Source organism: Lactuca saligna, chromosome 4 (assembly GCF_052625555.1).
Source record: "Lactuca saligna cultivar CGN05327 chromosome 4, ASM5262555v1, whole genome shotgun sequence".
NCBI classification, from domain to species: Eukaryota; Viridiplantae; Streptophyta; class Magnoliopsida; order Asterales; family Asteraceae; genus Lactuca; species Lactuca saligna.
In genome coordinates this window covers 262,388,228-262,399,326 of record NC_136420.1, presented here as the reverse complement: position 1 = coordinate 262,399,326, position 11,099 = coordinate 262,388,228, and positions in this window count along the sequence as shown.

The window sequence follows — 11,099 nt, the reverse complement described above, 5'->3', positions numbered from 1 at the left end:
TTGATTCACATCTACTTCCAACATATGACCGATTGTGGATGGTTTGAACAATATGATATATATATATATATATATATATATATATATATATATATATATATATATATATATATATATATATCATAACATAATTATTCTAGAAGTCAAAACATGCAAAGTGAAACACAAGAATAATACTAATCTTATATGGCCCCAACACTTTAAGTGTAAATAAAACACCTTTTATTTAAGCACCATATTGATTACTCATTATTTATGTTTCGATTAATCAACTTTATGCTTGAATTAAAACATTAGTTGTCCCATGCTCCAAGCATGTACACTATGTCTTTCCAAACAACAATTATGCTATACTCCAAGTATGCATACTATGTTTACACATGGTCCTCTCTTTGCGAAATAGATCAATTGACAATATTCCAATTATGCTCATTTCACAATTCCAATCTTTGTTGTAAATTCAAGAATACAAAACTCTTGCCATTTACTATAATCTGTTAGATTCTAAACTTATATGCAATGATCCCCTTGTAATGACTATGCACAGAAGTCACAAAGACTTGGCAACAGACATTACAAAGTATTTCCAATGGAAAACAATTCCATGGAAATGAAGTCTCAAATTTGAAGTACATTCCTTTGAACATCCTTCTTAGCATTAAGCTCTTTAATCTTACACAGATTGAAAAATAACTTCCACCTATGGAGACAATTCCATATTACCATTTTGACCATCACTTCTGAGCAAGAGTTGCCCCTTTTCAAAATATGTCAATATGGTCCTTACTCTATACTTCTAATTGTCCATGAGCAACCAATCTTTCGTAAACCTCAGATTGTCCTCGACAACTTGCTTAATCATTTTAGTCATTTCCAATTCTATTCCTTTTTCCCTTTTAATGGCCTAAGCATTAGGAAAATTTAGAATGGATGAATATTACAGTACATGCAATCGATCGTATATCTGAAGCATATGGGACACGATTCATGCTATAAAAAAATTTATTTGCCATGTTCTCAAAATTCGAACTACGAAGAGGTATGTCGTAATCATAATCGAATTTTGAGAACGCAACATATATAGAAATTCCTTATGTTGAACAACTCCAACATAACATTCATATATATCCTTGACTAAAGTTGTTAAAAAATATCAATCTAAGCTTGTAGAATTGGAGTGAAGTATAAAATCCTCTCCCTTAATTATAGCAAAACAACTTTCCAAAGAAAATTGAAACTTTTGTTTTCTATAATTAACATTGCTAACTTGCAATATTTAAAATAATCATCATGCTCTCACTAGCATAATGATTACCAGTATAACACTTTATGCTCCCACTAGCTTTGACATGTACTCAGAAATCAACTGGACTTCTACAAATCAATACTTTATTAACTTTCTTACCAAAGTTCATATTTCTGATACTAGATTGCTTTGATAAGACTTTATCAAAAACATACACCTTTCCTTAGATAGCTCACATGTTTGTCTAGACCTTTTGCAATTCTCACTAGTTAGTGTGCCGGTTAACCACACACGCTCCACTAACTATATGAGAATGCAAATATCACAACGCTATCTACTTAAAATCTTCTTAGTGGAAGCGCTTCCTTACGATCATTTTCATGAATCGAAGAGAAACCTTATGACACTTAGATTTTATGGTGTATGTGTTCTTTTCCATGTGAATTTTGTCAAAACCATAATCACAGGACTAGGTTAGTGACACTTCCAAATTCATATGGACTGAACTTGTGCAATCTTAACTTCTTGCCACCCGGCAGCACAAGGGCCTACCATTGCTTCCAGGTTGTTATGCAAACAGTCGAGAACTCTTAGAACTCCAATGCAAAGCCAACCTTAACTGGGATGAGCACAAAATATGTCAACACGATAGGTTACAAACCTCAAGTCGTGGGCTAGTGATTAACAAAACTCGTGATAAGTTCTTGAACCGATCTTAAGATCTTTTTAAGACTCCCACTGACCTCTTGACCTATATGATTCTCTTTGTCAAGAACCATTCCTTGACAAAACAAATATTCAATAGTTAGTGCAGATTCTTATCAAGTTAAACACTTCCCACAATTGGACTTAGTTGGTCTTTGTTTTATCCAAAACATAACAACTAATCAACCTGAAATGTACAGTAGGACACATCTTACTCTACATTTGATAATTGTTATAAACTTTCTAAAGATTATGTCACTCAATGGCTCAATCTTGGAGTATGACTCTAAGATTTGATTTTGATGTATGATTTATCTTTTGATTTAACCATTTCAACAACTCATGATTCCTCTCCTTAGCCAAACAAATGAACTAAGGTGTCCTTAGAGGATCAATTGTGATATGGTTTCATATTCACTAAGATAATCATAAAACAAAATACACAAGTACTCACCCATCTCTTCATATTGGAGAAACTTTTATCTTTTTGCCTTATTTGATTCTTCTTATTCATTCTACCATACATTGAAGCTTTTCCAATGTTTCAGAATTACACTTAAACTCGTACGCATAACCATATTTACTAAACTTTAGTAAATCATAATGAATAATCTTATCAACCTTTGTGGTGGACCTGACCAGCACACAACCAAGTGTACCCAATCTATTAGTTCTTCGCTTGACTCACATGCAAATGTGAACAAGGAATTAGTCTTAATTTACCAAAGATGAAAATTATCATTCATCACACAATACAACTTGCATGATTCCAAGTTTCTATCCAACTGAAACTTGGGTGATGAGAATCTTTCCTTATTTGGTAAATTATGACACTAGCACTAATAGAAGAATCAAATCCGTTTACACATATTGCTTATCAATGGAAACATATAAGCAACAACCTTTTTCACAAATGCCATTGTAAGGATATTTAAAATAAATAAAATCAACACCATTTTTCTTTTATTTTAAAACTTTGCGAAGAACTTATCCTTACAATCCATATGGAAAACTTGTTGTTATCTATTCCTAAGCAATATATCTAACTCTTAAGTAACAACTCAAAATTCTGATCACCGAACCATGCGATCGAAATCCATCTTCACGATCAGAATCAGCATATACTTCCTTTAAGTTTATTCACTCTTCTTTGATTCTTAAACATCAATATGTGACCCAGTCACATCATGCAATAAGAATCTCGGATTTGAAACTTAATAGAGTTAGACAATGGACTTTAGCTGAAGCAGAGTCAAACATTTGACTTTACTATCCTTATGGACTTTTAGGTAAATTTGGCAGCTTCGCAACCAATGCCCTTCCTTTGGCAACAGAAACATATGGACTCTTTGGAAACAGTACACGGGACTATCACAGACTTAGCTTTTCTCTTTACCATTTGGTCAACCGAGTTGACTATGGCCAATCCCTTTCAATTGGGAAAAGAAAGGTTTTCTGGACTTCCAATGTTACCATTGTCAATGTCCATGGAAGTTTGGGAAGTTGATTTTCCAATCAAATTTTGCTTTGCCAATGCCCAAAATAATTGTTGATTCAGCATCATAAAGCAAATAGGTAAGATCATTAAGGGTCATGTCGTGATCTATCATCAGGGAGTGACCAAGTCAACAGCCAGCTACCTTGAGACTTTGACACCCGACTCTCCCGGCTTGTCAATATGTGACTTAATCTCCAAGACCTAAGCACATATAGACTTTGTTTGCCAATAGGGATTGAGTGACTTAGAACTTATCATGTCTTGAAACTTGTGGGATAGGGAGATTTATTGGAGTAAGTGAAGGAAGTGAAGTATGATTTTCAATCCCACTAATGCACAGCAAAGGGATTGATCTTTCACCTTAATTGTCATTCGGGATATCATCGTCATTAGGAAGCTTCTTCCTAAAGATTTGGGAAGACCATAGCTGTCTTAACTAGACATCTAAAATGGGAGAAATTCAAGTTAGTTGATTTAAAGTCCTTAATATAACACCCAATATGAAATATTAAGGCTAGGACCCAATAACCTATTTATAACTGGAAGAGGGATGTCGTAATCCAAATTATAAAATAGTTAAAGGTAGGTAAATGACAATTTACGAATTTCCACCATGAAAAACGATATATAATTAAGTTTTAATTGGATTTGAAACTCCTAAATCTTTTGAGATACATTGAACTTTCAATGGCATGTTTGAATCTCGATTGTGCCCTCTCAATTTTTTGACTGGGATGCCGAGGATCACAAACAAGGTGTGAATAACCATACAAATTGACTTGGTACCCTCAACAATATTACCTAATCGATGTGCCGGTTAACCACACACGCTCCACCGATCTATAATAAAGTCAAGTTACCCTTTTCCACTCTTACTAGTCCATGTTAGTGTGTCGGTTAACCACACACGCTCCACTAACGACTTGGTAAGGTACAAAGTGTAATTTTATGGGCTAGCATCAATTTCACATTTTCCTAAAGTAACTAAGATTAGGAATTTATAATGTATAGTTACTTTATAATTCATTATACTTTTAATGAGTATTTAAAGTCGCATCCTACCCGTTCGGCTAACGACCCTCCACCGATCAAGGAAGCGGTGGGTGAGAGTGGACACCCATTAAGTCACCATTTTATAGGCAACAACCTTATACCCCCCTTATAGACCGGCTTCATGAATGAGGCCTAGTAACGGTAAGATTGACATATTCATATACATATCTATATAATTAAAATTATAATAATAGTATAAGGGTGTATTTTAAACATTTAAAATACTTGGTGGTTTAATCTATTAATTAAACTATATTCTTAATTTAATTAAACTTAAACCATGTATTTATCGAATTATTAACTCTTTTAATTAAACACTTTAATTTATTTAATGAAGTCCATAAAGTTTGAATTTTTTTTAACTTTTAGAAAAAAAAAAATTGGAATCAAAGTGTAAGACTTTATGAATTCCAAAACTTGAGGGCAAGTATTGAAACTATTTCAAGACTCTTCAAATTTGTAACTTATGAGTTTTAATGGTTCATAATGTTGAAGACTCTTCATTTTATGAAACCCACTATTCTTTAACGACAACTTTTAAAGAAGTGACTTTTGGTTATCCATAACTTGAGGACAAGTTATGGACACCATTATTGCCATTAAGATCATGAATTAAACACACGTGGAGATTACACATAATTCCTATGATCTTCTAAAAACTCATAAGAACACAAATTCATGTCAAGCAATTTCAAGAAATCATATAAACATATACAATACTTGAAAATTGAAAAAAATCATGTAAAATGGGTTAACATGATCATTATCATTTTGAAAAACATATTTTACAAGTCTAAAATAGATTGGGATAATGATTTTAATCCATTTTTAGCAACAAAACACGAAAAACTGCCCAACACGCTCCTACTCGTCGAGTGCATGATCCTACTCGACGAGTAGGATGAATTTGTTCATGGACTCAGCGAGTCCTCCCCATGAACTCGGCGATTCCAGTCGTCAGAGTGCAGAATTTTCGATTTTTTAAGCAGTTTTGCATCAGGTATACAGAAAACAATCCTAGGCACTGATACCACTATTGGGTTTTGAGCATTCTAACACTTCCTAAGTGTACATGAAACCCTAATAACCTTGAATCTATGTTTTCTCTATATACATGCAAATTTCTTTTTCAAGGTTATTTCCTAACTAGCATGGCATGGGGAATACATAACACATAAAAACTAGTAGAAATACATACCTTGTTGTTGCTTGGATTCCTTCAAGACTTTGTGAGCCTAGCACCCCAAATGTTGTGCCTCAAATGCTTCACACAACACTACAACCTTGGAATAACTAGAGAGAATACTTCTACACTTGAAAATCGACTATGCCCTCACAAAAATACTCCAGTGCTGATTTTGCATGCTATAGTGTTTCTTTTATAGTGTGTCATAATTAGGAGTTACAAGTGTAAACCCTAATTGTCATGACTCTTCATTTCTCATGACCCATGGGTTTGTAACTCTCATGGACTACCCATGGAGCTCCATATGGTTATAACCAAACCCATAAACCATGGATCTATCCACCATAAAAGAATTGATGATTGTCATAATCAACCTTATATATTTAATTAGTCTCACTGTGATCACCAAATTAATACCAGATTAATACTTGCTCAATACTAATTAAATAATACTATTATTAATATATTAGAACTTATAATATATTAATAATCATAAGTGCCTTATTCTCTCATTTTGTCTATCCAAGTGTTGCAATGCCATGCAACCCAAATGGACCATGTCGGGTCGGGTCAAGTACATACCAAATAAAGTTATGGACTTAGACACTATATCCAACATATAATTCTAACCTTATGACTCCTCAGTAGTATACATTAGGGATATATATTAAGTGGGTCTATTAGATAGTAGGACATGTGCTTTTCGCTTCACTTCCTATTTATTTGGTTGTGGGCTTAGAGCAGATGCACCCAGTCTACTATCTATCCAATCTTAGTTATATATATATATATATATATATATATATATATATATATATATATATATATATATATATATATATATATATATATATATATATAGATATATATGTATATTCTGTATACACCAAGTAATCATAAGGAGTACCAGGTATAGGTCAGGTCATAGTATACTAATTCAATACATCGTTTTCTAGTACAAGGACATATTTTTCAAATAAAACATGTAGTAGACTAAACTACAAACTTATCAGTAAAAGGGTGTAATCCATTTTATTAAACCAGTATAACTTAAAGGACCGCTAGTGGTTAATCCTATAATACCGTAGTTTATACATCAGGGTTATATATAAAATTGATATCCGATAGGCAGTTGGATGTGTGCTTTCCGCCTTACTTCCTATTCCTTGTTTGGTTGTGGGCTTAGGGTAGAATCACACGATTAACTATCCATTCAATATTAGATTATGTATATAGCTAGTATAAACAAAGTGATTATAAAAGGAACTAATGTGGTTACTAATTTTACTAAAGGAAATAAGGGTTTTTCTTAAAGAATGTTTTCATTAAATATAAAGGAACTATAACAGTTAACTCCGTGAGTACCAAGTGAATACACCAGGGTTAGATACAATGGAGATCTAACAAACGATGGGATGTGTGACTTCCGCCTAGCTTCATGTTCCTTGTTTGGTTGTGGGCTTAGAGCAGATTCGCCTAATCAATTGTTTGTTTGATCTAGATTCTATATAACTTGTATCCATTTAGCATTCATAGAAAGGATTGTAGAGTCATTTTACTTATTTTTCAACATAGCAGAAGAGATAGGATCTTCTAGAGAAACAAGCGAACTTTTTCTAAAAAGAACTTTCAACATACTTATCATCACTAAAATCTTATGAACTCACCATCTTAAATGTTGATCTACTCTTTCAAAATAACTTGTATTCTCAGGAAACTAGTAGACAGGTACACGCACTAGGATTCAGAAGATGGGGTATAGTTGCTTCATGTCGTGTTTTGTTATTTACTTTTGGATTCAATCTTCTTTGAATCACTACTTGTAAACACTTTAATATTAATACAATTATTGTTTATTACTATGCTTACTATGATACATGTGTTATGACACTAAACATGACGTCCTCCGCCCCGAACGTCTCCGCCGTTCCGGTTTACGGGTGTGACATTCTGAATTTGTTATAAATAAGATTGATTTTTATAAATATAACATGTATGTATATATAAACTAGCCATGAGACAACTTTTGTCTTCTTTGTGACTTACATTTTTTGAAAAATTAGAGGATACCAAGCATGGTCTTATTTTGAATTGTTTAATCAATTCTACCATGCTTGTAAGAAGCATTTCTCATGCTTTTGCTTTATGGTCTCTTCTTGCTTTTTGGCCTTTATAGGAAGGTCAGAAGTAAGTTCTTGCAAGCCTCATTTTGTTATTATTTGGTGTCACACCCCCAAACCGTAAAACAGACTTCGGAAACGTTCGGAGGTGGATGACGTCATATGTAGTATCACAACAATTGCATCATAGTAATGAAAGTAAACACAACCATTACAATATAATATGAATATTTACATTTGTTCAATACAAATTTTGTATACATCAAAAGTATAATTAGTAAAAGACGTGTCTCCACAAGCTCCGTCTTCTCAAAAGCTGGCAAGGGTACCTGTCTATTGTTGTCCTGAGAATACAAGCGATTTTTGAAAACATATAAGCATAAAGCTGGTGAGTTCATAAGCATGTTTTTATAATGAAAACTAGTAACTGAATTTGTATAAGTGTTTGTTTGTTTTCCCAGAAAATCCAATATTTTCTTTAGTAAAAGTAGGAAGAAACCAGTTCCCTTTTATCACCACTTAGTTCATACTAGTCACATATAAACCAACATCGAACAGACAGTGGATTATGTGGATCTACCCTAAGCCCACAACCAAACAAGGGATAGGAAATGAGGCGGAAGCCAAATACTTCATGATATATTGAATATTCTTTATAAGTAACCATGATGTATAAACTAAGGGGTTATAGAACTAACCATGAATGTTTGTTGTTGTGTCCTTTGTAGTGTAAGAGATGTGATAGTTTGTATGTTTGGTTACTACTAGTATGTAAGTTCTTGTTTGAAAACCAGGGCTCCCACTAGTATGTAAGGTACTTGAAGTTTAACTGGGAAAATCCCTTATTTTCTCTTGTATTTATTTTGTTGCTTTAATGATTCTGAAACGATGAGGCATAAGTATTATTCATACCAATGTTATTAAAGCAATTGTTCATGAGAAGTGTATTATTACGTAAATATGTCGTACTATTGGCGAGTTTTATGACTATACTTAAACTTGATACGACGTAAAACAGACACCGATATCCTTTATGACATTTGTCACACGTAGACCTGGCGGTCCGACTGTAGCTATCAGCCAGGTGCGGGATAGTCAGTCCCGTATAGATCAATACACAAAAGCCATGCTTTCCCTCCACGAAATTTTGGTTCATAAGGGTACTCCTCCACTTAGTTAATGTTATAAGCGCCCAAGGACGTGTCTCCCAACTACGTTAACGAATTTACGAGTAATAATATGAAAAACGTAATGTTCTTTTGTACTTTAATTCGAGGTGTGTCTTATAGAGTTAAAATAATTATACCTAAATAATTATTAACTGTTGTACTCTTGTAATGTGTGACATAAACTAAATCTGTCATAGTTTATTTTTTCAACCATTTAAGCAGTTCGTATTCATAAAACCGGTAAAGAAGTTCCCAAACTATACCTATTATAGTTTGATTGAAAAGCTAGGTTCGTGATATTCTTTGAGAACTATGTAAATTTTATGGTTATTATGCTTTCTCTTTTATGGTTGCTTTAATTTTTCTAACTCATGAAAAATGATCCTTGGTGGGTAAAATAATTTTAGTTTTATTCAACATTTTAAAGCTTCCATTGTCATTTTTACCGGTTATGAAACCTTATTTATGAATAAACACCCAACAAGTGGCTAGTGTTTCAAAAGGGCTTGCCAAGTCGAAATTTAAGCCTTTAGGGTTTAATTTCCATAAACCCTAATTTTGATCAACTCATTTTAGTGCACAATCAAAAAAAAAAACGTAGACTCTGATATCACTGATGAGTTTTATAGGTTATAAAAATTACATGTGGCAGAAAAACACTTAAACTCTTAAGTTTACATGAAACCTAGAAAGGATATATGCTTTCTCTATTGATAGCAACTAACTACGAATACCAAGAAACCCTAAGAGAGAGGCTATGAAATCGAAATTCATACCAAATTAGGGTTACATAGCATTTGATTATTATTGCAAACTATCAAACCCGAATCCTTCTTCAAATTCTTGGAAGCTAACACCAAAGGAATGAACGCCTCTAATGGCTTGTACCTAAAACCCTAGTAGCAATAAGACTTGATTAGAGAGATGCTAAAGAAAAATTCCAGCTCTTGTATGTATGTATGTTGTGAACAAAAATATAATGCCAAAGGACCTATTTATAGCTGATAGGAAAACTCTAAAAACCCCAATTTGAAATAAAATAATGTTATTTCAAATCCAGAATTATCTAGTTTCCTAATTATCCATAAGGAATATTTTAAAAACCCTAAAAACTCTCCTTAATTTCAAGGGGTTGGAGGGTTCTGGAATACATTCTTGTTTAACTATTAAATAATTACAGCTTCACTCCTTGCACTTTTAATTAATCCAATTAATTCTAAAATTTATTCTAATTAATTTCTAACTAATTTATTAACTATATAATAAATTAATAAATCAGTCTCTTCCTCGAAAAATCATTCTATCCAAATACTAGTTTTGAGGGTAACTCAAAAATGAGTTTGCTTCTAATTCAAGAATATATCATTTAGTTATTGGCTTAGACACCTTAATCCAACAACTACTACCCGATTTGTTTTATCACTTGTGGTTACCAAACAATGGTATGTATGACAACTTGATGTCCACAATGCCTTCTTACATGGCGATGTGAAGGAAATTGTGTATCTACAACAACCCAAGGCTTCGTTGATCCGCATAATCGAGATCACGTGTTTCTTCTTCATAAGTCTCTTTACAGTCTCACACAAGTACCGAGAGCCTGGTTTCAATGACTCTCATCATCTTTAATCTCTCTTGGCTTTCGAGGTTCCAAAAGAGACCCTTTATTATTTATTCATTTACTCGACTCATGGTACGATTATGTATATGCTCATGTATGTCAATGACATTATTTTGACCATGACCAATAACAAATCTACTAACAACATCATACATAGCCTGAGTAAGTCAGCTTTCATGTATGTCAATGACATTATTTTGACCATGACCAATAACAAATCTACTAACAACATCATACATAGCCTGAGTAAGTCAGCTTTCATCCAAGACATGGGGCCTTTATCATATTTCTTGGGCATTGAGGTTGTACATAGATATTATGGTATTATTCTCTCTCAACGAAAATACATAAACGAGTTGTTGGCAACAATAAACTTATCTCACTCAAAGCCTGTTCTGTCATCTTGCACCGCCCGATCAACTTTGTGTCTGGGTGATAAGACTCTATTTGATGATTCGATGAAACATAGACAAACAATGGGCACATTACAGTATTTTATGT